The sequence below is a fragment of the Oncorhynchus mykiss genome, chromosome 18 (assembly GCF_057628025.1).
Source record: "Oncorhynchus mykiss isolate SJ-2025 chromosome 18, ASM5762802v1, whole genome shotgun sequence".
In the NCBI taxonomy this organism is placed as follows: Eukaryota; Metazoa; Chordata; class Actinopteri; order Salmoniformes; family Salmonidae; genus Oncorhynchus; species Oncorhynchus mykiss.
The window spans coordinates 52,044,430-52,071,495 of NC_143039.1; the positions used below are offsets into that span (position 1 = coordinate 52,044,430).

The 27,066-nt window shown below is 37.8% G+C and overlaps 31 non-coding genes across 31 annotated transcripts; all 31 read right to left on the minus strand.

The window, feature by feature from the left end:
• Nucleotides 1-594: 594 nt before the first annotated feature.
• trnal-uaa (transfer RNA leucine (anticodon UAA)) lies at nucleotides 595-677 on the minus strand. Its single transcript has one exon. It is a non-coding gene; the product is annotated as a tRNA-Leu (tRNA).
• A 728-nt stretch (nucleotides 678-1,405) lies between these two features.
• On the minus strand, nucleotides 1,406-1,488 carry trnal-uaa (transfer RNA leucine (anticodon UAA)). Its single transcript has one exon. It is a non-coding gene; the product is annotated as a tRNA-Leu (tRNA).
• A 728-nt stretch (nucleotides 1,489-2,216) lies between these two features.
• On the minus strand, nucleotides 2,217-2,299 carry trnal-uaa (transfer RNA leucine (anticodon UAA)). Its single transcript has one exon. It is a non-coding gene; the product is annotated as a tRNA-Leu (tRNA).
• Nucleotides 2,300-3,022: 723 nt separating this feature from the next.
• Nucleotides 3,023-3,105, minus strand: trnal-uaa (transfer RNA leucine (anticodon UAA)). The gene has a single exon. It is a non-coding gene; the product is annotated as a tRNA-Leu (tRNA).
• Nucleotides 3,106-3,823: 718 nt separating this feature from the next.
• Nucleotides 3,824-3,906, minus strand: trnal-uaa (transfer RNA leucine (anticodon UAA)). The gene has a single exon. It is a non-coding gene; the product is annotated as a tRNA-Leu (tRNA).
• An 868-nt stretch (nucleotides 3,907-4,774) lies between these two features.
• trnal-uaa (transfer RNA leucine (anticodon UAA)) lies at nucleotides 4,775-4,857 on the minus strand. Its single transcript has one exon. It is a non-coding gene; the product is annotated as a tRNA-Leu (tRNA).
• Nucleotides 4,858-5,585: 728 nt separating this feature from the next.
• trnal-uaa (transfer RNA leucine (anticodon UAA)) lies at nucleotides 5,586-5,668 on the minus strand. Its single transcript has one exon. It is a non-coding gene; the product is annotated as a tRNA-Leu (tRNA).
• Nucleotides 5,669-6,405: 737 nt separating this feature from the next.
• trnal-uaa (transfer RNA leucine (anticodon UAA)) lies at nucleotides 6,406-6,488 on the minus strand. The gene has a single exon. It is a non-coding gene; the product is annotated as a tRNA-Leu (tRNA).
• A 728-nt stretch (nucleotides 6,489-7,216) lies between these two features.
• On the minus strand, nucleotides 7,217-7,299 carry trnal-uaa (transfer RNA leucine (anticodon UAA)). The gene has a single exon. It is a non-coding gene; the product is annotated as a tRNA-Leu (tRNA).
• A 726-nt stretch (nucleotides 7,300-8,025) lies between these two features.
• On the minus strand, nucleotides 8,026-8,108 carry trnal-uaa (transfer RNA leucine (anticodon UAA)). The gene has a single exon. It is a non-coding gene; the product is annotated as a tRNA-Leu (tRNA).
• A 726-nt stretch (nucleotides 8,109-8,834) lies between these two features.
• Nucleotides 8,835-8,917, minus strand: trnal-uaa (transfer RNA leucine (anticodon UAA)). The gene has a single exon. It is a non-coding gene; the product is annotated as a tRNA-Leu (tRNA).
• Nucleotides 8,918-9,644: 727 nt separating this feature from the next.
• Nucleotides 9,645-9,727, minus strand: trnal-uaa (transfer RNA leucine (anticodon UAA)). Its single transcript has one exon. It is a non-coding gene; the product is annotated as a tRNA-Leu (tRNA).
• Nucleotides 9,728-10,454: 727 nt separating this feature from the next.
• trnal-uaa (transfer RNA leucine (anticodon UAA)) lies at nucleotides 10,455-10,537 on the minus strand. The gene has a single exon. It is a non-coding gene; the product is annotated as a tRNA-Leu (tRNA).
• Nucleotides 10,538-11,265: 728 nt separating this feature from the next.
• On the minus strand, nucleotides 11,266-11,348 carry trnal-uaa (transfer RNA leucine (anticodon UAA)). The gene has a single exon. It is a non-coding gene; the product is annotated as a tRNA-Leu (tRNA).
• Nucleotides 11,349-12,076: 728 nt separating this feature from the next.
• On the minus strand, nucleotides 12,077-12,159 carry trnal-uaa (transfer RNA leucine (anticodon UAA)). Its single transcript has one exon. It is a non-coding gene; the product is annotated as a tRNA-Leu (tRNA).
• A 723-nt stretch (nucleotides 12,160-12,882) lies between these two features.
• trnal-uaa (transfer RNA leucine (anticodon UAA)) lies at nucleotides 12,883-12,965 on the minus strand. Its single transcript has one exon. It is a non-coding gene; the product is annotated as a tRNA-Leu (tRNA).
• A 718-nt stretch (nucleotides 12,966-13,683) lies between these two features.
• trnal-uaa (transfer RNA leucine (anticodon UAA)) lies at nucleotides 13,684-13,766 on the minus strand. Its single transcript has one exon. It is a non-coding gene; the product is annotated as a tRNA-Leu (tRNA).
• An 868-nt stretch (nucleotides 13,767-14,634) lies between these two features.
• Nucleotides 14,635-14,717, minus strand: trnal-uaa (transfer RNA leucine (anticodon UAA)). The gene has a single exon. It is a non-coding gene; the product is annotated as a tRNA-Leu (tRNA).
• A 728-nt stretch (nucleotides 14,718-15,445) lies between these two features.
• On the minus strand, nucleotides 15,446-15,528 carry trnal-uaa (transfer RNA leucine (anticodon UAA)). Its single transcript has one exon. It is a non-coding gene; the product is annotated as a tRNA-Leu (tRNA).
• Nucleotides 15,529-16,265: 737 nt separating this feature from the next.
• On the minus strand, nucleotides 16,266-16,348 carry trnal-uaa (transfer RNA leucine (anticodon UAA)). The gene has a single exon. It is a non-coding gene; the product is annotated as a tRNA-Leu (tRNA).
• Nucleotides 16,349-17,076: 728 nt separating this feature from the next.
• On the minus strand, nucleotides 17,077-17,159 carry trnal-uaa (transfer RNA leucine (anticodon UAA)). The gene has a single exon. It is a non-coding gene; the product is annotated as a tRNA-Leu (tRNA).
• A 737-nt stretch (nucleotides 17,160-17,896) lies between these two features.
• Nucleotides 17,897-17,979, minus strand: trnal-uaa (transfer RNA leucine (anticodon UAA)). Its single transcript has one exon. It is a non-coding gene; the product is annotated as a tRNA-Leu (tRNA).
• Nucleotides 17,980-20,015: 2,036 nt separating this feature from the next.
• trnal-uaa (transfer RNA leucine (anticodon UAA)) lies at nucleotides 20,016-20,098 on the minus strand. The gene has a single exon. It is a non-coding gene; the product is annotated as a tRNA-Leu (tRNA).
• Nucleotides 20,099-20,825: 727 nt separating this feature from the next.
• trnal-uaa (transfer RNA leucine (anticodon UAA)) lies at nucleotides 20,826-20,908 on the minus strand. The gene has a single exon. It is a non-coding gene; the product is annotated as a tRNA-Leu (tRNA).
• Nucleotides 20,909-21,634: 726 nt separating this feature from the next.
• trnal-uaa (transfer RNA leucine (anticodon UAA)) lies at nucleotides 21,635-21,717 on the minus strand. Its single transcript has one exon. It is a non-coding gene; the product is annotated as a tRNA-Leu (tRNA).
• Nucleotides 21,718-22,467: 750 nt separating this feature from the next.
• Nucleotides 22,468-22,550, minus strand: trnal-uaa (transfer RNA leucine (anticodon UAA)). The gene has a single exon. It is a non-coding gene; the product is annotated as a tRNA-Leu (tRNA).
• A 729-nt stretch (nucleotides 22,551-23,279) lies between these two features.
• Nucleotides 23,280-23,362, minus strand: trnal-uaa (transfer RNA leucine (anticodon UAA)). Its single transcript has one exon. It is a non-coding gene; the product is annotated as a tRNA-Leu (tRNA).
• A 718-nt stretch (nucleotides 23,363-24,080) lies between these two features.
• Nucleotides 24,081-24,163, minus strand: trnal-uaa (transfer RNA leucine (anticodon UAA)). Its single transcript has one exon. It is a non-coding gene; the product is annotated as a tRNA-Leu (tRNA).
• An 868-nt stretch (nucleotides 24,164-25,031) lies between these two features.
• Nucleotides 25,032-25,114, minus strand: trnal-uaa (transfer RNA leucine (anticodon UAA)). The gene has a single exon. It is a non-coding gene; the product is annotated as a tRNA-Leu (tRNA).
• Nucleotides 25,115-25,851: 737 nt separating this feature from the next.
• On the minus strand, nucleotides 25,852-25,934 carry trnal-uaa (transfer RNA leucine (anticodon UAA)). The gene has a single exon. It is a non-coding gene; the product is annotated as a tRNA-Leu (tRNA).
• Nucleotides 25,935-26,671: 737 nt separating this feature from the next.
• On the minus strand, nucleotides 26,672-26,754 carry trnal-uaa (transfer RNA leucine (anticodon UAA)). Its single transcript has one exon. It is a non-coding gene; the product is annotated as a tRNA-Leu (tRNA).
• Between the last annotated feature and the right edge of the window lie 312 nt (nucleotides 26,755-27,066).

Genomic DNA, 27,066 nt, shown 5'->3' on the forward strand with positions numbered 1-27,066 from the left:
TTGGAACAAACAAGAAATGTTTTATTTTCGATCATGAGTCTAACGCCTTAAACACACTGACATCCAGGTGTTTCTAAAAGACTAACAAGAGCTTAGTCAAAGTAGATGATCTTGTCATAGTCAGTTCATTCAGATTTGATCCACGCTAATTGGAAATGAATGAAAGGTGGGTTGATTACATCCAAAGTAAGTTTTTTCCAGGAATGCGGTTGGTACCCACAAGAAGATAGCATTCATTGGATTTTTATTCCAACAGTCTAAACCACTCAGCCATCCTGGTGTAAAGTACAAACAAGAGCCCAGTGAAATTGGAATGAGGAGCACACAGTCAGTTATTTTGGCCTTGAGCCAGAAAAGATCTAAATGAGACTTGTTGACATGCAAATCAAACTTAATACAAGAATGGGGTTTCGAAGCAAGAAGAATAATAATTAAGTTGATAATGACTCTAACACCATAACCACTTAGGTATCATTTGTGTTTTTAAAGGATAAATACTTGAAGGCGGAATAACGGGAACAAAGACAATTCTTTCAGCTTTCATCCAAAGAAATGAAAGGACAATTGATTACATCCAAATGGTAGAAGAACTCATACCAGGAGTGGGGTTCGAACCCACGAGGACATATGTCCATTGGATCTTAAGTCCAACGCCTTAACCTCTCGGCCATCCTGGTGTTATAAACACAATATCAAGGGCGCAGTCAAAATGGAATAAGGAACACACAGTTAGATCTTTTGGCTTTGATCCAGACAATATGTAAATTAAACTTGATTACATCCCAATCAAACTTTCTACCAGATGTAGGTTTGGAACAAACAAGAACATTTTAATTTCGATCATGAGTCTAACGCCTTAAACACACTGACATCCAGGTGTTTCTAAAAGACTAACAAGAGCTGAGTCAAAGTAGAAGATCTTGTCATAGTCAGTTCATTCAGATTTGATCCACGATAATTGGAAATGAATGAAAGGTGGGTTGATTACATCCAAAGTAAGTTTTTTCCAGGAATGCGGTTGGTATCCACAAGAAGATAGCATTCATTGGATTTTTATTCCAACAGTCTAAACCACTCAGCCATCCTGGTGTAAAGTGCAATCAAGAGCCCAGTGAAATTGGAATGAGGAGCACACAGTCAGTTATTTTGGGTTTGAGCCAGACAAGATCTAAATGAGACTTGTTGACATGCAAATCAAACTTAATACAAGAATGGGGTTTCGAAGTAAGAAGAATAATAATTAAGTTGATAATGACTCTAACACCATAACCACTTAGGTATCATTTGTGTTTTTAAAGGATAAATACTTGAAGGCGGAATAACGGCAATTCTTTCAGCTTTCATCCAAAGAAATTTCAAATGAGTGAAAGGACAATTGATTACATCCAAATGATAGAAGATCTCATACCAGGAGTGGGGTTCGAACCCACGAGGACATATGTCCATTGGATCTTAAGTCCAACGCCTTAACCTCTCGGCCATCCTGGTGCTAAATCAAGGGCGCAGTCAAAATGGAATAAGGAACACACAGTTAGATCTTTTGGCTTTGATCCAGACAATATGTAAATGAAACTTGATGACATCCCAATCAAACTTTCTACCAGATGAAGGTTTGGAACAAACAAGAACATTTTAATTTCGATCATGAGTCTAACGCCTTAAACACACTGACATCCAGGTGTTTCTAAAAGACTAACAAGAGCTGAGTCAAAGTAGATGATCTTGTCATAGTCAGTTCATTCAGATTTGATCCACGCTAATTGGAAATGAATTAAAGGTGGGTTGATTACATCCAAAGTAAGTTTTTTCCAGGAATGCGGTTGGTATCCACAAGAAGATAGCATTCATTGGATTTTTATTCCAACAGTCTAAACCACTCAGCCATCCTGGTGTAAAGTGCAATCAAGAACCCAGTGAAATTGGAATGAGGAGCACACAGTCAGTTATTTTGGCTTTGAGCCAGACAAGATCTAAATGAGACTTGTTGACATGCAAATCAAACTTAATACAAGAATGGGGTTTCGAAGCAAGAAGAATAATAATTAAGTTGATAATGACTCTAACACCATAACCACTTAGGTATCATTTGTGTTTTTAAAGGATAAATACTTGAAGGCGGAATAACGGGAACAAAGACAATTCTTTCAGCTTTCATCCAAAGACATTTCAAATGAGTGAAAGGACAATTGATTACATCCAAATGATAGAAGAACTCATACCAGGAGTGGGGTTCGAACCCACGAGGACATATGTCCATTGGATCTTAAGTCCAACGCCTTAACCTCTCGGCCATCCTGGTGTTATAAACACAAAATCAAGGGCGCAGTCAAAATGGAATAAGGAACACACAGTTAGATCTTTTGGCTTTGATCCAGACAATATGTAAATGAAACTTGATTACATCCCAATCAAACTTTCTACCAGATGTAGGTTTGGAACAAACAAGAAATGTTTTATTTTCGATCATGAGTCTAACGCCTTAAACACACTGACATCCAGATGTTTCTAAAAGACTAACAAGAGCTGAGTCAAAGTAGATGATCTTGTCAGTTCATTCAGATTTGATCCAAGCTAATTGGAAATTAATGAAAGTTGGGTTGATTACATCCAAAGTAAGTTTTTTCCAGGAATGCGGTTGGTATCCACAAGAAGATAGCATTCATTGGATTTTTATTCCAACAGTCTAAACCACTCAGCCATCCTGGTGTAAAGTGCAATCAAGAGCCCAGTGAAATTGGAATGAGGAGCACACAGTCAGTTATTTTGGGTTTGAGCCAGACAAGATCTAAATGAGACTTGTTGACATGCAAATCAAACTTAATACAAGAATGGGGTTTCGAAGTAAGAAGAATAATAATTAAGTTGATAATGACTCTAACACCATAACCACTAAGGTATCATTTGTGTTTTTAAAGGATAAATACTTGAAGGCGGAATAACGGCAATTCTTTCAGCTTTCATCCAAAGAAATTTCAAATGAGTGAAAGGACAATTGATTACATCCAAATGATAGAAGAACTCATACCAGGAGTGGGGTTCGAACCCACGAGGACATATGTCCATTGGATCTTAAGTCCAACGCCTTAACCTCTCGGCCATCCTGGTGCTAAATCAAGGGCGCAGTCAAAATGGAATAAGGAACACACAGTTAGATCATTTGGCTTTGATCCAGACAATATGTAAATGAAACTTGATTACATCCCAATCAAACTTTCTACCAGATGTAGGTTTGGAACAAACAAGAACATTTTAATTTCGATCATGAGTCTAACGCCTTAAACACACTGACATCCAGGTGTTTCTAAAAGACTAACAAGAGCTGAGTCAAAGTAGATGATCTTGTCATAGTCAGTTCATTCAGACTTGATCCACGCTAATTGGAAATGACCTAAAGGTGGGTTGATTACATCCAAAGAAAGTTTTTTCCAGGAATGCGGTTGGTATCCACAAGAAGATAGCATTCATTGGATTTTTATTCCAACAGTATAAACCACTCAGCCATCCTGGTGTAAAGTGCAATCAAGAACCCAGTGAAATTGGAATGAGGAGCACACAGTCAGTTATTTTGGGTTTGAGCCAGACAAGATCTAAATGAGACTTGTTGACATGCAAATCAAACTTAATACAAGAATGGGGTTTCGAAGCAAGAAGAATAATAATTAAGTTGATAATGACTCTAACACCATAACCACTTAGGTATCATTTGTGTTTTTAAAGGATAAATACTTGAAGGCGGAATAAAAGGGAACAAAGACAATTCTTTCAGCTTTCATCCAAAGAAATGAAAGGACAATTAATTACATCCGAATGATAGAAGAACTCATACCAGGAGTGGGGTTCGAACCCACGAGGACATATGTCCATTGGATCTTAAGTCCAACGCCTTAACCTCTCGGCCATCCTGGTGTTATAAACACAAAATCAAGGGCGCAGTCAAAATGGAATAAGGAACACACAGTTAGATCTTTTGGCTACCATACCAGGAGTGGGGTTCGAACCCACGAGGACATATGTCCATTTGACCTTAACCTCTCGGCCATCCTGGTGCTAAATCAAGGGCGCAGTCAAAATGGAATAAGGAACACACAGTTAGATCTTTTGGCTTTGATCCAGACAATATGTAATTGAAACTTGATGACATCCCAATCAAACTTTCTACCAGATGTAGGTTTGGAACAAACAAGAACATTTTAATTTCGATCATGAGTCTAACGCCTTAAACACACTGACATCCAGGTGTTTCTAAAAGACTAACAAGAGCTGAGTCAAAGTAGATGATCTTGTCATAGTCAGTTCATTCAGATTTGATCCAAGCTAATTGGAAATTAATGAAAGTTGGGTTGATTACATCCAAAGTAAGTTTTTTCCAGGAATGCGGTTGGTATCCACAAGAAGATAGCATTCATTGGATTTTTATTCCAACAGTCTAAACCACTCAGCCATCCTGGTGTAAAGTACAATCAAGAGCCCAGTGAAATTGGAATGAGGAGCACACAGTCAGTTATTTTGGCTTTGAGCCAGACAAGATCTAAATGAGACTTGTTGACATGCAAATCAAACTTAATACAAGAATGGGGTTTCGAAGCAAGAAGAATAATAATTAAGTTGATAATGACTCTAACACCATAACCACTTAGGTATCATTTGTGTTTTTAAAGGATAAATACTTGAAGGCGGAATAACGGGAACAAAGACAATTCTTTCAGCTTTCATCCAAAGACATTTCAAATGAGTGAAAGGACAATTGATTACATCCAAATGATAGAAGAACTCATACCAGGAGTGGGGTTCGAACCCACGAGGACATATGTCCATTGGATCTTAAGTCCAACGCCTTAACCTCTCGGCCATCCTGGTGCTAAATCAAGGGCGCAGTCAAAATGGAATAAGGAACACACAGTTAGATCTTTTGGCTTTGATCCAGACAATATGTAAATGAAACTTGATGACATCCCAATCAAACTTTCTACCAGATGTAGGTTTGGAACAAACAAGAACATTTTAATTTCGATCATGAGTCTAAAGCCTTAAACACACTGACATCCAGGTGTTTCTAAAAGACTAACAAGAGCTGAGTCAAAGTAGAAGATCTTGTCATAGTCAGTTCATTCAGATTTGATCCACGCTAATTGGAAATGAATGAAAGGTGGGTTGATTACATCCAAAGTAAGTTTTTTCCAGGAATGCGGTTGGTACCCACAAGAAGATAGCATTCATTGGATTTTTTTTCCAACAGTCTAAACCACTCAGCCATCCTGGTGTGAAGTACAATCAAGAGCCCAGTGAAATTGGAATGAGGAGCACACAGTCAGTTATTTTGGGTTTGAGCCAGACAAGATCTAAATGAGACTTGTTGACATGCAAATCAAACTTAATACAAGAATGGGGTTTCGAAGCAAGAAGAATAATAATTAAGTTGATAATGACTCTAACACCATAACCACTTAGGTATCATTTGTGTTTTTAAAGGATAAATACTTGAAGGCGGAATAACGGGAACAAAGACAATTCTTTCAGCTTTCATCCAAAGACATTTCAAATGAGTGAAAGGACAATTGATTACATCCAAATGATAGAAGAACTCATACCAGGAGTGGGGTTCGAACCCACGAGGACATATGTCCATTGGATCTTAAGTCCAACGCCTTAACCTCTCGGCCATCCTGGTGTTATAAACACAAAATCAAGGGCGCAGTCAAAATGGAATAAGGAACACACAGTTAGATCTTTTGGCTTTGATCCAGACAATATGTAAATGAAACTTGATTACATCCCAATCAAACTTTCTACCAGATGTAGGTTTGGAACAAACAAGAACATTTTAATTTCGATCATGAGTCTAACGCCTTAAACACACTGACATCCAGGTGTTTCTAAAAGACTAACAAGAGCTGAGTCAAAGTAGAAAATCTTGTCATAGTCAGTTCATTCAGATTTGATCCACGCTAATTGGAAATGAATGAAAGGTGGGTTGATTACATCCAAAGTAAGTTTTTTCCAGGAATGCGGTTGGTATCCACAAGAAGATAGCATTCATTAGATTTTTATTCCAACAGTCTAAACCACTCAGCCATCCTGGTGTAAAGTGCAATCAAGAGCCCAGTGAAATTGGAATGAGGAGCACACAGTCAGTTATTTTGGCTTTGAGCCAGACAAGATCTAAATGAGACTTGTTGACATGCAAATCAAACTTAATACAAGAATGGGGTTTCGAAGCAAGAAGAATAATAATTAAGTTGATAATGACTCTAACACCATAACCACTTAGGTATAATTTGTGTTTTTAAAGGATAAATACTTGAAGGCGGAATAACGGGAACAAAGACAATTCTTTCAGCTTTCATCCAAAGACATTTCAAATGAGTGAAAGGACAATTGATTACATCCAAATGATAGAAGAACTCATACCAGGAGTGGGGTTCGAACCCACGAGGACATATGTCCATTGGATCTTAAGTCCAACGCCTTAACCTCTCGGCCATCCTGGTGCTAAATCAAGGGCGCAGTCAAAATGGAATAAGGAACACACAGTTAGATCTTTTGGCTTTGATCCAGACAATATGTAAATGAAACTTGATGACATCCCAATCAAACTTTCTACCAGATGTAGGTTTGGAACAAACAAGAACATTTTAATTTCGATCATGAGTCTAAAGCCTTAAACACACTGACATCCAGGTGTTTCTAAAAGACTAACAAGAGCTGAGTCAAAGTAGAAGATCTTGTCATAGTCAGTTCATTCAGATTTGATCCACGCTAATTGGAAATGAATGAAAGGTGGGTTGATTACATCCAAAGTAAGTTTTTTCCAGGAATGCGGTTGGTACCCACAAGAAGATAGCATTCATTGGATTTTTTTTCCAACAGTCTAAACCACTCAGCCATCCTGGTGTGAAGTACAATCAAGAGCCCAGTGAAATTGGAATGAGGAGCACACAGTCAGTTATTTTGGGTTTGAGCCAGACAAGATCTAAATGAGACTTGTTGACATGCAAATCAAACTTAATACAAGAATGGGGTTTCGAAGCAAGAAGAATAATAATTAAGTTGATAATGACTCTAACACCATAACCACTTAGGTATCATTTGTGTTTTTAAAGGATAAATACTTGAAGGCGGAATAACGGGAACAAAGACAATTCTTTCAGCTTTCATCCAAAGACATTTCAAATGAGTGAAAGGACAATTGATTACATCCAAATGATAGAAGAACTCATACCAGGAGTGGGGTTCTAACCCACGAGGACATATGTCCATTGGATCTTAAGTCCAACGCCTTAACCTCTCGGCCATCCTGGTGTTATAAACACAAAATCAAGGGCGCAGTCAAAATGGAATAAGGAACACACAGTTAGATCTTTTGGCTTTGATCCAGACAATATGTAAATGAAACTTGATTACATCCCAATCAAACTTTCTACCAGATGTAGGTTTGGAACAAACAAGAAATGTTTTATTTTCAATCATGAGTCTAACGCCTTAAACACACTGACATCCAGGTGTTTCTAAAAGACTAACAAGAGCTTAGTCAAAGTAGATGATCTTGTCATAGTCAGTTCATTCAGATTTGATCCACGCTAATTGGAAATGAATGAAAGGTGGGTTGATTACATCCAAAGTAAGTTTTTTCCAGGAATGCGGTTGGTATCCACAAGAAGATAGCATTCATTGGATTTTTATTCCAACAGTCTAAACCACTCAGCCATCCTGGTGTAAAGTACAATCAAGAGCCCAGTGAAATTGGAATGAGGAGCACACAGTCAGTTATTTTGGCCTAGAGCCAGAAAAGATCTAAATGAGACTTGTTGACATGCAAATCAAACTTAATACAAGAATGGGGTTTCGAAGCAAGAAGAATAATAATTAAGTTGATAATGACTCTACACCATAACCACTTAGGTATCATTTGTGTTTTTAAAGGATAAATACTTGAAGGGGGAATAACGGGAACAAAGACAATTCTTTCAGCTTTCATCCAAAGAAATGAAAGGACAATTGATTACATCCGAATGATAGAAGAACTCATACCAGGAGTGGGGTTCGAACCCACGAGGACATATGTCCATTGGATCTTAAGTCCAACGCCTTAACCTCTCGGCCATCCTGGTGTTATAAACACAAAATCAAGGGCGCAGTCAAAATGGAATAAGGAACACACAGTTAGATCTTTTGGCTTTGATCCAGACAATATGTAAATGAAACTTGATTACATCCCAATCAAACTTTCTACCAGATGTAGGTTTGGAACAAACAAGAAATGTTTTATTTTCAATCATGAGTCTAACGCCTTAAACACACTGACATCCAGGTGTTTCTAAAAGACTAACAAGAGCTTAGTCAAAGTAGATGATCTTGTCATAGTCAGTTCATTCAGATTTGATCCACGCTAATTGGAAATGAATGAAAGGTGGGTTGATTACATCCAAAGTAAGTTTTTTCCAGGAATGCGGTTGGTATCCACAAGAAGATAGCATTCATTGGATTTTTATTCCAACAGTCTAAACCACTCAGCCATCCTGGTGTAAAGTACAATCAAGAGCCCAGTGAAATTGGAATGAGGAGCACACAGTCAGTTATTTTGGCCTAGAGCCAGAAAAGATCTAAATGAGACTTGTTGACATGCAAATCAAACTTAATACAAGAATGGGGTTTCGAAGCAAGAAGAATAATAATTAAGTTGATAATGACTCTACACCATAACCACTTAGGTATCATTTGTGTTTTTAAAGGATAAATACTTGAAGGAGGAATAACGGGAACAAAGACAATTCTTTCAGCTTTCATCCAAAGAAATGAAAGGACAATTGATTACATCCGAATGATAGAAGAACTCATACCAGGAGTGGGGTTCGAACCCACGAGGACATATGTCCATTGGATCTTAAGTCCAACGCCTTAACCTCTCGGCCATCCTGGTGTTATAAACACAAAATCAAGGGCGCAGTCAAAATGGAATAAGGAACACACAGTTAGATCTTTTGGCTTTGATCCAGACAATATGTAAATGAAACTTGATTACATCCCAATCAAACTTTCTACCAGATGTAGGTTTGGAACAAACAAGAAATGTTTTATTTTCGATCATGAGTCTAACGCCTTAAACACACTGACATCCAGGTGTTTCTAAAAGACTAACAAGAGCTGAGTCAAAGTAGAAGATCTTGTCATAGTCAGTTCATTCAGATTTGATCCACGATAATTGGAAATGAATGAAAGGTGGGTTGATTACATCCAAAGTAAGTTTTTTCCAGGAATGCGGTTGGTATCCACAAGAAGATAGCATTCATTGGATTTTTATTCCAACAGTCTAAACCACTCAGCCATCCTGGTGTAAAGTGCAATCAAGAGCCCAGTGAAATTGGAATGAGGAGCACACAGTCAGTTATTTTGGCCTTGAGCCAGAAAAGATCTAAATGAGACTTGTTGACATGCAAATCAAACTTAATACAAGAATGGGGTTTCGAAGCAAGAAGAATAATAATTAAGTTGATAATGACTCTAACACCATAACCACTTAGGTATCATTTGTGTTTTTAAAGGATAAATACTTGAAGGGGGAATAACGGGAACAAAGACAATTCTTTCAGCTTTCATCCAAAGAAATGAAAGGACAATTGATTACATCCGAATGATAGAAGAACTCATACCAGGAGTGGGGTTCGAACCCACGAGGACATATGTCCATTGGATCTTAAGTCCAACGCCTTAACCTCTCGGCCATCCTGGTGTTATAAACACAAAATCAAGGGCACAGTCAAAATGGAATAAGGAACACACAGTTAGATCTTTTGGCTTTGATCCAGACAATATGTAAATGAAACTTGATTACATCCCAATCAAACTTTCTACCAGATGTAGGTTTGGAACAAACAAGAAATGTTTTATTTTCGATCATGAGTCTAACGCCTTAAACACACTGACATCCAGGTGTTTCTAAAAGACTAACAAGAGCTTAGTCAAAGTAGATGATCTTGTCATAGTCAGTTCATTCAGATTTGATCCACGCTAATTGGAAATGAATGAAAGGTGGGTTGATTACATCCAAAGTAAGTTTTTTCCAGGAATGCGGTTGGTACCCACAAGAAGATAGCATTCATTGGATTTTTATTCCAACAGTCTAAACCACTCAGCCATCCTGGTGTAAAGTACAAACAAGAGCCCAGTGAAATTGGAATGAGGAGCACACAGTCAGTTATTTTGGCCTTGAGCCAGAAAAGATCTAAATGAGACTTGTTGACATGCAAATCAAACTTAATACAAGAATGGGGTTTCGAAGCAAGAAGAATAATAATTAAGTTGATAATGACTCTAACACCATAACCACTTAGGTATCATTTGTGTTTTTAAAGGATAAATACTTGAAGGCGGAATAACGGGAACAAAGACAATTCTTTCAGCTTTCATCCAAAGAAATGAAAGGACAATTGATTACATCCAAATGGTAGAAGAACTCATACCAGGAGTGGGGTTCGAACCCACGAGGACATATGTCCATTGGATCTTAAGTCCAACGCCTTAACCTCTCGGCCATCCTGGTGTTATAAACACAATATCAAGGGCGCAGTCAAAATGGAATAAGGAACACACAGTTAGATCTTTTGGCTTTGATCCAGACAATATGTAAATTAAACTTGATTACATCCCAATCAAACTTTCTACCAGATGTAGGTTTGGAACAAACAAGAACATTTTAATTTCGATCATGAGTCTAACGCCTTAAACACACTGACATCCAGGTGTTTCTAAAAGACTAACAAGAGCTGAGTCAAAGTAGAAGATCTTGTCATAGTCAGTTCATTCAGATTTGATCCACGATAATTGGAAATGAATGAAAGGTGGGTTGATTACATCCAAAGTAAGTTTTTTCCAGGAATGCGGTTGGTATCCACAAGAAGATAGCATTCATTGGATTTTTATTCCAACAGTCTAAACCACTCAGCCATCCTGGTGTAAAGTGCAATCAAGAGCCCAGTGAAATTGGAATGAGGAGCACACAGTCAGTTATTTTGGGTTTGAGCCAGACAAGATCTAAATGAGACTTGTTGACATGCAAATCAAACTTAATACAAGAATGGGGTTTCGAAGTAAGAAGAATAATAATTAAGTTGATAATGACTCTAACACCATAACCACTTAGGTATCATTTGTGTTTTTAAAGGATAAATACTTGAAGGCGGAATAACGGCAATTCTTTCAGCTTTCATCCAAAGAAATTTCAAATGAGTGAAAGGACAATTGATTACATCCAAATGATAGAAGATCTCATACCAGGAGTGGGGTTCGAACCCACGAGGACATATGTCCATTGGATCTTAAGTCCAACGCCTTAACCTCTCGGCCATCCTGGTGCTAAATCAAGGGCGCAGTCAAAATGGAATAAGGAACACACAGTTAGATCTTTTGGCTTTGATCCAGACAATATGTAAATGAAACTTGATGACATCCCAATCAAACTTTCTACCAGATGAAGGTTTGGAACAAACAAGAACATTTTAATTTCGATCATGAGTCTAACGCCTTAAACACACTGACATCCAGGTGTTTCTAAAAGACTAACAAGAGCTGAGTCAAAGTAGATGATCTTGTCATAGTCAGTTCATTCAGATTTGATCCACGCTAATTGGAAATGAATTAAAGGTGGGTTGATTACATCCAAAGTAAGTTTTTTCCAGGAATGCGGTTGGTATCCACAAGAAGATAGCATTCATTGGATTTTTATTCCAACAGTCTAAACCACTCAGCCATCCTGGTGTAAAGTGCAATCAAGAACCCAGTGAAATTGGAATGAGGAGCACACAGTCAGTTATTTTGGCTTTGAGCCAGACAAGATCTAAATGAGACTTGTTGACATGCAAATCAAACTTAATACAAGAATGGGGTTTCGAAGCAAGAAGAATAATAATTAAGTTGATAATGACTCTAACACCATAACCACTTAGGTATCATTTGTGTTTTTAAAGGATAAATACTTGAAGGCGGAATAACGGGAACAAAGACAATTCTTTCAGCTTTCATCCAAAGACATTTCAAATGAGTGAAAGGACAATTGATTACATCCAAATGATAGAAGAACTCATACCAGGAGTGGGGTTCGAACCCACGAGGACATATGTCCATTGGATCTTAAGTCCAACGCCTTAACCTCTCGGCCATCCTGGTGTTATAAACACAAAATCAAGGGCGCAGTCAAAATGGAATAAGGAACACACAGTTAGATCTTTTGGCTTTGATCCAGACAATATGTAAATGAAACTTGATTACATCCCAATCAAACTTTCTACCAGATGTAGGTTTGGAACAAACAAGAAATGTTTTATTTTCGATCATGAGTCTAACGCCTTAAACACACTGACATCCAGATGTTTCTAAAAGACTAACAAGAGCTGAGTCAAAGTAGATGATCTTGTCAGTTCATTCAGATTTGATCCAAGCTAATTGGAAATTAATGAAAGTTGGGTTGATTACATCCAAAGTAAGTTTTTTCCAGGAATGCGGTTGGTATCCACAAGAAGATAGCATTCATTGGATTTTTATTCCAACAGTCTAAACCACTCAGCCATCCTGGTGTAAAGTGCAATCAAGAGCCCAGTGAAATTGGAATGAGGAGCACACAGTCAGTTATTTTGGGTTTGAGCCAGACAAGATCTAAATGAGACTTGTTGACATGCAAATCAAACTTAATACAAGAATGGGGTTTCGAAGTAAGAAGAATAATAATTAAGTTGATAATGACTCTAACACCATAACCACTAAGGTATCATTTGTGTTTTTAAAGGATAAATACTTGAAGGCGGAATAACGGCAATTCTTTCAGCTTTCATCCAAAGAAATTTCAAATGAGTGAAAGGACAATTGATTACATCCAAATGATAGAAGAACTCATACCAGGAGTGGGGTTCGAACCCACGAGGACATATGTCCATTGGATCTTAAGTCCAACGCCTTAACCTCTCGGCCATCCTGGTGCTAAATCAAGGGCGCAGTCAAAATGGAATAAGGAACACACAGTTAGATCATTTGGCTTTGATCCAGACAATATGTAAATGAAACTTGATTACATCCCAATCAAACTTTCTACCAGATGTAGGTTTGGAACAAACAAGAACATTTTAATTTCGATCATGAGTCTAACGCCTTAAACACACTGACATCCAGGTGTTTCTAAAAGACTAACAAGAGCTGAGTCAAAGTAGATGATCTTGTCATAGTCAGTTCATTCAGACTTGATCCACGCTAATTGGAAATGACCTAAAGGTGGGTTGATTACATCCAAAGAAAGTTTTTTCCAGGAATGCGGTTGGTATCCACAAGAAGATAGCATTCATTGGATTTTTATTCCAACAGTATAAACCACTCAGCCATCCTGGTGTAAAGTGCAATCAAGAACCCAGTGAAATTGGAATGAGGAGCACACAGTCAGTTATTTTGGGTTTGAGCCAGACAAGATCTAAATGAGACTTGTTGACATGCAAATCAAACTTAATACAAGAATGGGGTTTCGAAGCAAGAAGAATAATAATTAAGTTGATAATGACTCTAACACCATAACCACTTAGGTATCATTTGTGTTTTTAAAGGATAAATACTTGAAGGCGGAATAAAAGGGAACAAAGACAATTCTTTCAGCTTTCATCCAAAGAAATGAAAGGACAATTAATTACATCCGAATGATAGAAGAACTCATACCAGGAGTGGGGTTCGAACCCACGAGGACATATGTCCATTGGATCTTAAGTCCAACGCCTTAACCTCTCGGCCATCCTGGTGTTATAAACACAAAATCAAGGGCGCAGTCAAAATGGAATAAGGAACACACAGTTAGATCTTTTGGCTACCATACCAGGAGTGGGGTTCGAACCCACGAGGACATATGTCCATTTGACCTTAACCTCTCGGCCATCCTGGTGCTAAATCAAGGGCGCAGTCAAAATGGAATAAGGAACACACAGTTAGATCTTTTGGCTTTGATCCAGACAATATGTAATTGAAACTTGATGACATCCCAATCAAACTTTCTACCAGATGTAGGTTTGGAACAAACAAGAACATTTTAATTTCGATCATGAGTCTAACGCCTTAAACACACTGACATCCAGGTGTTTCTAAAAGACTAACAAGAGCTGAGTCAAAGTAGATGATCTTGTCATAGTCAGTTCATTCAGATTTGATCCAAGCTAATTGGAAATTAATGAAAGTTGGGTTGATTACATCCAAAGTAAGTTTTTTCCAGGAATGCGGTTGGTATCCACAAGAAGATAGCATTCATTGGATTTTTATTCCAACAGTCTAAACCACTCAGCCATCCTGGTGTAAAGTACAATCAAGAGCCCAGTGAAATTGGAATGAGGAGCACACAGTCAGTTATTTTGGCTTTGAGCCAGACAAGATCTAAATGAGACTTGTTGACATGCAAATCAAACTTAATACAAGAATGGGGTTTCGAAGCAAGAAGAATAATAATTAAGTTGATAATGACTCTAACACCATAACCACTTAGGTATCATTTGTGTTTTTAAAGGATAAATACTTGAAGGCGGAATAACGGGAACAAAGACAATTCTTTCAGCTTTCATCCAAAGACATTTCAAATGAGTGAAAGGACAATTGATTACATCCAAATGATAGAAGAACTCATACCAGGAGTGGGGTTCGAACCCACGAGGACATATGTCCATTGGATCTTAAGTCCAACGCCTTAACCTCTCGGCCATCCTGGTGCTAAATCAAGGGCGCAGTCAAAATGGAATAAGGAACACACAGTTAGATCTTTTGGCTTTGATCCAGACAATATGTAAATGAAACTTGATGACATCCCAATCAAACTTTCTACCAGATGTAGGTTTGGAACAAACAAGAACATTTTAATTTCGATCATGAGTCTAAAGCCTTAAACACACTGACATCCAGGTGTTTCTAAAAGACTAACAAGAGCTGAGTCAAAGTAGAAGATCTTGTCATAGTCAGTTCATTCAGATTTGATCCACGCTAATTGGAAATGAATGAAAGGTGGGTTGATTACATCCAAAGTAAGTTTTTTCCAGGAATGCGGTTGGTACCCACAAGAAGATAGCATTCATTGGATTTTTTTTCCAACAGTCTAAACCACTCAGCCATCCTGGTGTGAAGTACAATCAAGAGCCCAGTGAAATTGGAATGAGGAGCACACAGTCAGTTATTTTGGGTTTGAGCCAGACAAGATCTAAATGAGACTTGTTGACATGCAAATCAAACTTAATACAAGAATGGGGTTTCGAAGCAAGAAGAATAATAATTAAGTTGATAATGACTCTAACACCATAACCACTTAGGTATCATTTGTGTTTTTAAAGGATAAATACTTGAAGGCGGAATAACGGGAACAAAGACAATTCTTTCAGCTTTCATCCAAAGACATTTCAAATGAGTGAAAGGACAATTGATTACATCCAAATGATAGAAGAACTCATACCAGGAGTGGGGTTCGAACCCACGAGGACATATGTCCATTGGATCTTAAGTCCAACGCCTTAACCTCTCGGCCATCCTGGTGTTATAAACACAAAATCAAGGGCGCAGTCAAAATGGAATAAGGAACACACAGTTAGATCTTTTGGCTTTGATCCAGACAATATGTAAATGAAACTTGATTACATCCCAATCAAACTTTCTACCAGATGTAGGTTTGGAACAAACAAGAACATTTTAATTTCGATCATGAGTCTAACGCCTTAAACACACTGACATCCAGGTGTTTCTAAAAGACTAACAAGAGCTGAGTCAAAGTAGAAAATCTTGTCATAGTCAGTTCATTCAGATTTGATCCACGCTAATTGGAAATGAATGAAAGGTGGGTTGATTACATCCAAAGTAAGTTTTTTCCAGGAATGCGGTTGGTATCCACAAGAAGATAGCATTCATTAGATTTTTATTCCAACAGTCTAAACCACTCAGCCATCCTGGTGTAAAGTGCAATCAAGAGCCCAGTGAAATTGGAATGAGGAGCACACAGTCAGTTATTTTGGCTTTGAGCCAGACAAGATCTAAATGAGACTTGTTGACATGCAAATCAAACTTAATACAAGAATGGGGTTTCGAAGCAAGAAGAATAATAATTAAGTTGATAATGACTCTAACACCATAACCACTTAGGTATAATTTGTGTTTTTAAAGGATAAATACTTGAAGGCGGAATAACGGGAACAAAGACAATTCTTTCAGCTTTCATCCAAAGACATTTCAAATGAGTGAAAGGACAATTGATTACATCCAAATGATAGAAGAACTCATACCAGGAGTGGGGTTCGAACCCACGAGGACATATGTCCATTGGATCTTAAGTCCAACGCCTTAACCTCTCGGCCATCCTGGTGCTAAATCAAGGGCGCAGTCAAAATGGAATAAGGAACACACAGTTAGATCTTTTGGCTTTGATCCAGACAATATGTAAATGAAACTTGATGACATCCCAATCAAACTTTCTACCAGATGTAGGTTTGGAACAAACAAGAACATTTTAATTTCGATCATGAGTCTAAAGCCTTAAACACACTGACATCCAGGTGTTTCTAAAAGACTAACAAGAGCTGAGTCAAAGTAGAAGATCTTGTCATAGTCAGTTCATTCAGATTTGATCCACGCTAATTGGAAATGAATGAAAGGTGGGTTGATTACATCCAAAGTAAGTTTTTTCCAGGAATGCGGTTGGTACCCACAAGAAGATAGCATTCATTGGATTTTTTTTCCAACAGTCTAAACCACTCAGCCATCCTGGTGTGAAGTACAATCAAGAGCCCAGTGAAATTGGAATGAGGAGCACACAGTCAGTTATTTTGGGTTTGAGCCAGACAAGATCTAAATGAGACTTGTTGACATGCAAATCAAACTTAATACAAGAATGGGGTTTCGAAGCAAGAAGAATAATAATTAAGTTGATAATGACTCTAACACCATAACCACTTAGGTATCATTTGTGTTTTTAAAGGATAAATACTTGAAGGCGGAATAACGGGAACAAAGACAATTCTTTCAGCTTTCATCCAAAGACATTTCAAATGAGTGAAAGGACAATTGATTACATCCAAATGATAGAAGAACTCATACCAGGAGTGGGGTTCGAACCCACGAGGACATATGTCCATTGGATCTTAAGTCCAACGCCTTAACCTCTCGGCCATCCTGGTGTTATAAACACAAAATCAAGGGCGCAGTCAAAATGGAATAAGGAACACACAGTTAGATCTTTTGGCTTTGATCCAGACAATATGTAAATGAAACTTGATTACATCCCAATCAAACTTTCTACCAGATGTAGGTTTGGAACAAACAAGAACATTTTAATTTCGATCATGAGTCTAACGCCTTAAACACACTGACATCCAGGTGTTTCTAAAAGACTAACAAGAGCTGAGTCAAAGTAGAAAATCTTGTCATAGTCAGTTCATTCAGATTTGATCCACGCTAATTGGAAATGAATGAAAGGTGGGTTGATTACATCCAAAGTAAGTTTTTTCCAGGAATGCGGTTGGTATCCACAAGAAGATAGCATTCATTAGATTTTTATTCCAACAGTCTAAACCACTCAGCCATCCTGGTGTAAAGTGCAATCAAGAGCCCAGTGAAATTGGAATGAGGAGCACACAGTCAGTTATTTTGGCTTTGAGCCAGACAAGATCTAAATGAGACTTGTTGACATGCAAATCAAACTTAATACAAGAATGGGGTTTCGAAGCAAGAAGAATAATAATTAAGTTGATAATGACTCTAACACCATAACCACTTAGGTATCATTTGTGTTTTTAAAGGATAAATACTTGAAGGCGGAATAACGGGAACAAAGACAATTCTTTCAGCTTTCATCCAAAGACATTTCAAATGAGTGAAAGGACAATTGATTACATCCAAATGATAGAAGAACTCATACCAGGAGTGGGGTTCGAACCCACGAGGACATATGTCCATTGGATCTTAAGTCCAACGCCTTAACCTCTCGGCCATCCTGGTGCTAAATCAAGGGCGCAGTCAAAATGGAATAAGGAACACACAGTTAGATCTTTTGGCTTTGATCCAGACAATATGTAAATGAAACTTGATGACATCCCAATCAAACTTTCTACCAGATGTAGGTTTGGAACAAACAAGAACATTTTAATTTCGATCATGAGTCTAAAGCCTTAAACACACTGACATCCAGGTGTTTCTAAAAGACTAACAAGAGCTGAGTCAAAGTAGAAGATCTTGTCATAGTCAGTTCATTCAGATTTGATCCACGCTAATTGGAAATGAATGAAAGGTGGGTTGATTACATCCAAAGTAAGTTTTTTCCAGGAATGCGGTTGGTACCCACAAGAAGATAGCATTCATTGGATTTTTTTTCCAACAGTCTAAACCACTCAGCCATCCTGGTGTAAAGTACAATCAAGAGCCCAGTGAAATTGGAATGAGGAGCACACAGTCAGTTATTTTGGCTTTGAGCCAGACAAGATCTAAATGAGACTTGTTGACATGCAAATCAAACTTAATACAAGAATGGGGTTACGAAGCAAGAAGAATAATAATTAAGTTGATAATGACTCTAACACCATAACCACTTAGGTATCATTTGTGTTTTTAAAGGATAAATACTTGAAGGCGGAATAACAGGAACAAAGACAATTCTTTCAGCTTTCATCCAAAGACATTTCAAATGAGTGAAAGGACAATTGATTACATCCAAATGATAGAAGAACTCATAACAGGAGTGGGGTTCGAACCCACGAGAACATATGTCCATTGAATCTTAAGTCCATCGCCTTAACCTCTCGGCCATCCTGGTGTTATAAACACAAAATCAAGGGCGCAGTCAAAATGGAATAAGGAACACACAGCTAGATCTTTTGGCTTTGATCCAGACAATATGTAAATGAAACTTGATTACATCCCAATCAAACTTTCTACCAGATGTAGGTTTGGAACAAACAAGAAATTTTTTATTTTCGATCATGAGTCTAACGCCTTAAACACACTGACATCCAGGTGTTTCTAAAAGACTAACAAGAGCTTAGTCAAAGTAGATGATCTTGTCATAGTCAGTTCATTCAGATTTGATCCACGCTAATTGGAAATGAATGAAAGGTGGGTTGATTACATCCAAAGTAAGTTTTTTCCAGGAATGCGGTTGGTACCCACAAGAAGATAGCATTCATTGGATTTTTATTCCAACAGTCTAAACCACTCAGCCATCCTGGTGTAAAGTACAAACAAGAGCCCAGTGAAATTGGAATGAGGAGCACACAGTCAGTTATTTTGGCCTTGAGCCAGAAAAGATCTAAATGAGACTTGTTGACATGCAAATCAAACTTAATACAAGAATGGGGTTTCGAAGCAAGAAGAATAATAATTAAGTTGATAATGACTCTAACACCATAACCACTTAGGTATCATTTGTGTTTTTAAAGGATAAATACTTGAAGGCGGAATAACGGGAACAAAGACAATTCTTTCAGCTTTCATCCAAAGAAATGAAAGGACAATTGATTACTAAAAGACTAACAAGAGCTGAGTCAAAGTAGAAGATCTTGTCATAGTCAGTTCATTCAGATTTGATCCACGATAATTGGAAATGAATGAAAGGTGGGTTGATTACATCCAAAGTAAGTTTTTTCCAGGAATGCGGTTGGTATCCACAAGAAGATAGCATTCATTGGATTTTTATTCCAACAGTCTAAACCACTCAGCCATCCTGGTGTAAAGTGCAATCAAGAGCCCAGTGAAATTGGAATGAGGAGCACACAGTCAGTTATTTTGGCCTTGAGCCAGAAAAGATCTAAATGAGACTTGTTGACATGCAAATCAAACTTAATACAAGAATGGGGTTTCGAAGCAAGAAGAATAATCATTAAGTTGATAATGACCCTAACACCATAACCACTTAGGTATCATTTGTGTTTTTAAAGGATAAATACTTGAAGGGGGAATAACGGGAACAAAGACAATTCTTTCAGCTTTCATCCAAAGAAATGAAAGGACAATTGATTACATCCAAATGATAGAAGAACTCATACCAGGAGTGGGGTTCGAACCCACGAGGACATATGTCCATTGGATCTTAAGTCCAACGCCTTAACCTCTCGGCCATCCTGGTGTTATAAACACAAAATCAAGGGCGCAGTCAAAATGGAATAAGGAACACACAGTTAGATCTTTTGGCTTTGATCCAGACAATATGTAAATGAAACTTGATTACATCCCAATCAAACTTTCTACCAGATGTAGGTTTGGAACAAACAAGAAATGTTTTATTTTCGATCATGAGTCTAACGCCTTAAACACACTGACATCCAGGTGTTTCTAAAAGACTAACAAGAGCTTAGTCAAAGTAGATGATCTTGTCATAGTCAGTTCATTCAGATTTGATCCACGCTAATTGGAAATGAATGAAAGGTGGGTTGATTACATCCAAAGTAAGTTTTTTCCAGGAATGCGGTTGGTACCCACAAGAAGATAGCATTCATTGGATTTTTATTCCAACAGTCTAAACCACTCAGCCATCCTGGTGTAAAGTACAAACAAGAGCCCAGTGAAATTGGAATGAGGAGCACACAGTCAGTTATTTTGGCCTTGAGCCAGAAAAGATCTAAATGAGACTTGTTGACATGCAAATCAAACTTAATACAAGAATGGGGTTTCGAAGCAAGAAGAATAATAATTAAGTTGATAATGACTCTAACACCATAACCACTTAGGTATCATTTGTGTTTTTAAAGGATAAATACTTGAAGGCGGAATAACGGGAACAAAGACAATTCTTTCAGCTTTCATCCAAAGAAATGAAAGGACAATTGATTACATCCAAATGGTAGAAGAACTCATACCAGGAGTGGGGTTCGAACCCACGAGGACATATGTCCATTGGATCTTAAGTCCAACGCCTTAACCTCTCGGCCATCCTGGTGTTATAAACACAATATCAAGGGCGCAGTCAAAATGGAATAAGGAACACACAGTTAGATCTTTTGGCTTTGATCCAGACAATATGTAAATTAAACTTGATTACATCCCAATCAAACTTTCTACCAGATGTAGGTTTGGAACAAACAAGAACATTTTCATTTCGATCATGAGTCTAACGCCTTAAACACACTGACATCCAGGTGTTTCTAAAAGACTAACAAGAGCTGAGTCAAAGTAGAAGATCTTGTCATAGTCAGTTCATTCAGATTTGATCCACGATAATTGGAAATGAATGAAAGGTGGGTTGATTACATCCAAAGTAAGTTTTTTCCAGGAATGCGGTTGGTATCCACAAGAAGATAGCATTCATTGGATTTTTATTCCAACAGTCTAAACCACTCAGCCATCCTGGTGTAAAGTGCAATCAAGAGCCCAGTGAAATTGGAATGAGGAGCACACAGTCAGTTATTTTGGCCTTGAGCCAGAAAAGATCTAAATGAGACTTGTTGACATGCAAATCAAACTTAATACAAGAATGGGGTTTCGAAGCAAGAAGAATAATCATTAAGTTGATAATGACCCTAACACCATAACCACTTAGGTATCATTTGTGTTTTTAAAGGATAAATAATTGAAGGGGGAATAACGGGAACAAAGACAATTCTTTCAGCTTTCATCCAAAGAAATGAAAGGACAATTGATTACATCCGAATGATAGAAGAACTGATACCAGGAGTGGGGTTCGAACCCACGAGGACATATGTCCATTGGATCTTAAGTCCAACGCCTTAACCTCTCGGCCATCCTGGTGCTAAATCAAGGGCGCAGTCAAAATGGAATAAGGAACACACAGTTAGATCTTTTGGCTTTGATCCAGACAATATGTAAATGAAACTTGATGACATCCCAATCAAACTTTCTACCAGATGAAGGTTTGGAACAAACAAGAACATTTTAATTTCGATCATGAGTCTAACGCCTTAAACACACTGACATCCAGGTGTTTCTAAAAGACTAACAAGAGCTGAGTCAAAGTAGATGATCTTGTCATAGTCAGTTCATTCAGATTTGATCCACGCTAATTGGAAATGAATTAAAGGTGGGTTGATTACATCCAAAGTAAGTTTTTTCCAGGAATGCGGTTGGTATCCACAAGAAGATAGCATTCATTGGATTTTTATTCCAACAGTCTAAACCACTCAGCCATCCTGGTGTAAAGTGCAATCAAGAACCCAGTGAAATTGGAATGAGGAGCACACAGTCAGTTATTTTGGCTTTGAGCCAGACAAGATCTAAATGAGACTTGTTGACATGCAAATCAAACTTAATACAAGAATGGGGTTTCGAAGCAAGAAGAATAATAATTAAGTTGATAATGACTCTAACACCATAACCACTTAGGTATCATTTGTGTTTTTAAAGGATAAATACTTGAAGGCGGAATAACGGGAACAAAGACAATTCTTTCAGCTTTCATCCAAAGACATTTCAAATGAGTGATCAAATGACAATTGAGTAATCAAATGACAATTGATTACATCCAAATGATAGAAGAACTCATACCAGGAGTGGGGTTCGAACCCACGAGGACATATGTCCATTGGATCTTAAGTCCAACGCCTTAACCTCTCGGCCATCCTGGTGTTATAAACACAAAATCAAGGGCGCAGTCAAAATGGAATAAGGAACACACAGTTAGATCTTTTGGCTTTGATCCAGACAATATGTAAATGAAACTTGATTACATCCCAATCAAACTTTCTACCAGATGTAGGTTTGGAACAAACAAGAAATGTTTTATTTTCGATCATGAGTCTAACGCCTTAAACACACTGACATCCAGATGTTTCTAAAAGACTAACAAGAGCTGAGTCAAAGTAGATGATCTTGTCATAGTCAGTTCATTCAGATTTGATCCAAGCTAATTGGAAATTAATGAAAGTTGGGTTGATTACATCCAAAGTAAGTTTTTTCCAGGAATGCGGTTGGTATCCACAAGAAGATAGCATTCATTGGATTTTTATTCCAACAGTCTAAACCACTCAGCCATCCTGGTGTAAAGTGCAATCAAGAGCCCAGTGAAATTGGAATGAGGAGCACACAGTCAGTTATTTTGGGTTTGAGCCAGACAAGATCTAAATGAGACTTGTTGACATGCAAATCAAACTTAATACAAGAATGGGGTTTCGAAGTAAGAAGAATAATAATTAAGTTGATAATGACTCTAACACCATAACCACTAAGGTATCATTTGTGTTTTTAAAGGATAAATACTTGAAGGCGGAATAACGGCAATTCTTTCAGCTTTCATCCAAAGAAATTTCAAATGAGTGAAAGGACAATTGATTACATCCAAATGATAGAAGAACTCATACCAGGAGTGGGGTTCGAACCCACGAGGACATATGTCCATTGGATCTTAAGTCCAACGCCTTAACCTCTCGGCCATCCTGGTGCTAAATCAAGGGCGCAGTCAAAATGGAATAAGGAACACACAGTTAGATCATTTGGCTTTGATCCAGACAATATGTAAATGAAACTTGATTACATCCCAATCAAACTTTCTACCAGATGTAGGTTTGGAACAAACAAGAACATTTTAATTTCGATCATGAGTCTAACGCCTTAAACACACTGACATCCAGGTGTTTCTAAAAGACTAACAAGAGCTGAGTCAAAGTAGATGATCTTGTCATAGTCAGTTCATTCAGACTTGATCCACGCTAATTGGAAATGACCTAAAGGTGGGTTGATTACATCCAAAGAAAGTTTTTTCCAGGAATGCGGTTGGTATCCACAAGAAGATAGCATTCATTGGATTTTTATTCCAACAGTATAAACCACTCAGCCATCCTGGTGTAAAGTGCAATCAAGAACCCAGTGAAATTGGAATGAGGAGCACACAGTCAGTTATTTTGGGTTTGAGCCAGACAAGATCTAAATGAGACTTGTTGACATGCAAATCAAACTTAATACAAGAATGGGGTTTCGAAGCAAGAAGAATAATAATTAAGTTGATAATGACTCTAACACCATAACCACTTAGGTATCATTTGTGTTTTTAAAGGATAAATACTTGAAGGCGGAATAAAAGGGAACAAAGACAATTCTTTCAGCTTTCATCCAAAGAAATGAAAGGACAATTAATTACATCCGAATGATAGAAGAACTCATACCAGGAGTGGGGTTCGAACCCACGAGGACATATGTCCATTGGATCTTAAGTCCAACGCCTTAACCTCTCGGCCATCCTGGTGTTATAAACACAAAATCAAGGGCGCAGTCAAAATGGAATAAGGAACACACAGTTAGATCTTTTGGCTACCATACCAGGAGTGGGGTTCGAACCCACGAGGACATATGTCCATTTGACCTTAACCTCTCGGCCATCCTGGTGCTAAATCAAGGGCGCAGTCAAAATGGAATAAGGAACACACAGTTAGATCTTTTGGCTTTGATCCAGACAATATGTAAATGAAACTTGATTACATCCCAATCAAACTTTCTACCAGATGTAGGTTTGGAACAAACAAGAACATTTTAATTTCGATCATGAGTCTAACGCCTTAAACACACTGACATCCAGGTGTTTCTAAAAGACTAACAAGAGCTGAGTCAAAGTAGATGATCTTGTCATAGTCAGTTCATTCAGATTTGATCCACGCTAATTGGAAATGAATGAAAGGTGGGTTGATTACATCCAAAGTAAGTTTTTTCCAGGAATGCGGTTGGTATCCACAAGAAGATAGCATTCATTGGATTTTTATTCCAACAGTCTAAACCACTCAGCCATCCTGGTGTAAAGTGCAATCAAGAACCCAGTGAAATTGGAATGAGGAGCACACAGTCAGTTATTTTGGCTTTGAGCCAGACAAGATCTAAATGAGACTTGTTGACATGCAAATCAAACTTAATACAAGAATGGGGTTTCGAAGCAAGAAGAATAATAATTAAGTTGATAATGACTCTAACACCATAACCACTTAGGTATCATTTGTGTTTTTAAAGGATAAATACTTGAAGGCGGAATAACGGGAACAAAGACAATTCTTTCAGCTTTCATCCAAAGACATTTCAAATGAGTGAAAGGACAATTGATTACATCCAAATGATAGAAGAACTCATACCAGGAGTGGGGTTCTAACCCACGAGGACATATGTCCATTGGATCTTAAGTCCAACGCCTTAACCTCTCGGCCATCCTGGTGTTATAAACACAAAATCAAGGGCGCAGTCAAAATGGAATAAGGAACACACAGTTAGATCTTTTGGCTTTGATCCAGACAATATGTAAATGAAACTTGATTACATCCCAATCAAACTTTCTACCAGATGTAGGTTTGGAACAAACAAGAACATTTTAATTTCGATCATGAGTCTAACGCCTTAAACACACTGACATCCAGGTGTTTCTAAAAGACTAACAAGAGCTGAGTCAAAGTAGATGATCTTGTCATAGTCAGTTCATTCAGATTTGATCCACGCTAATTGGAAATGAATTAAAGGTGGGTTGATTACATCCAAAGTAAGTTTTTTCCAGGAATGCGGTTGGTATCCACAAGAAGATAGCATTCATTGGATTTTTATTCCAACAGTCTAAACCACTCAGCCATCCTGGTGTAAAGTGCAATCAAGAACCCAGTGAAATTGGAATGAGGAGCACACAGTCAGTTATTTTGGCTTTGAGCCAGACAAGATCTAAATGAGACTTGTTGACATGCAAATCAAACTTAATACAAGAATGGGGTTTCGAAGCAAGAAGAATAATAATTAAGTTGATAATGACTCTAACACCATAACCACTTAGGTATCATTTGTGTTTTTAAAGGATAAATACTTGAAGGCAGAATAACAGGAACAAAGACAATTCATCCAGCTTTCATCCAAAGAAATTTCAAATGAGTGAAAGGACAATTGATTACATCCAAATGATAGAAGAACTCATACCAGGAGTGGGGTTCGAACCCACGAGGACATATGTCCATTTGATCTTAAGTCCAACGCCTTAACCTCTCGGCCATCCTGGTGTGATAAACACAAAATCAAGGGCGCAGTCAAAATGGAATAAGGAACACACAGTTAGATCTTTTGGCTTTGATCCAGACAATATGTAAATGAAACTTGATTACATCCCAATCAAACTTTCTACCAGATGTAGGTTTGGAACAAACAAGAACATTTTAATTTCGATCATGAGTCTAACGCCTTAAACACACTGACATCCAGGTGTTTCTAAAAGACTAACAAGAGCTGAGTCAAAGTAGATGATCTTGTCATAGTCAGTTCATTCAGATTTGATCCACGCTAATTAGAAATTACCTAAAGGTGGGTTGATTACATCCAAAGAAAGTTTTTTCCAGGAATGCGGTTGGTATCCACAAGAAGATAGCATTCATTGGATTTTTATTCCAACAGTCTAAACCACTCAGCCATCCTGGTGTAAAGTGCAATCAAGAACCCAGTGAAATTGGAATGAGGAGCACACAGTCAGTTATTTTGGGTTTGAGCCAGACAAGATCTAAATGAGACTTGTTGACATGCAAATCAAACTTAATACAAGAATGGGGTTTCGAAGCAAGAAGAATAATAATTAAGTTGATAATGACTCTAACACCATAACCACTTAGGTATCATTTGTGTTTTTAAAGGATAAATACTTGAAGGCAGAATAACAGGAACAAAGACAATTCATCCAGCTTTCATCCAAAGAAATTTCAAATGAGTGAAAGGACAATTGATTACATCCAAATGATAGAAGAACTCATACCAGGAGTGGGGTTCGAACCCACGAGGACATATGTCCATTTGATCTTAAGTCCAACGCCTTAACCTCTCGGCCATCCTGGTGTTATAAACACAAAATCAAGGGCGCAGTCAAAATGGAATAAGGAACACACAGTTAGATCTTTTGGCTTTGATCCAGACAATATGTAAATGAAACTTGATTACATCCCAATCAAACTTTCTACCAGATGTAGGTTTGGAACAAACAAGAACATTTTAATTTCGATCATGAGTCTAACGCCTTAAACACACTGACATCCAGATGTTTCTAAAAGACTAACAAGAGCTGAGTCAAAGTAGATGATCTTGTCATAGTCAGTTCATTCAGATTTGATCCAAGCTAATTGGAAATTAATGAAAGTTGGGTTGATTACA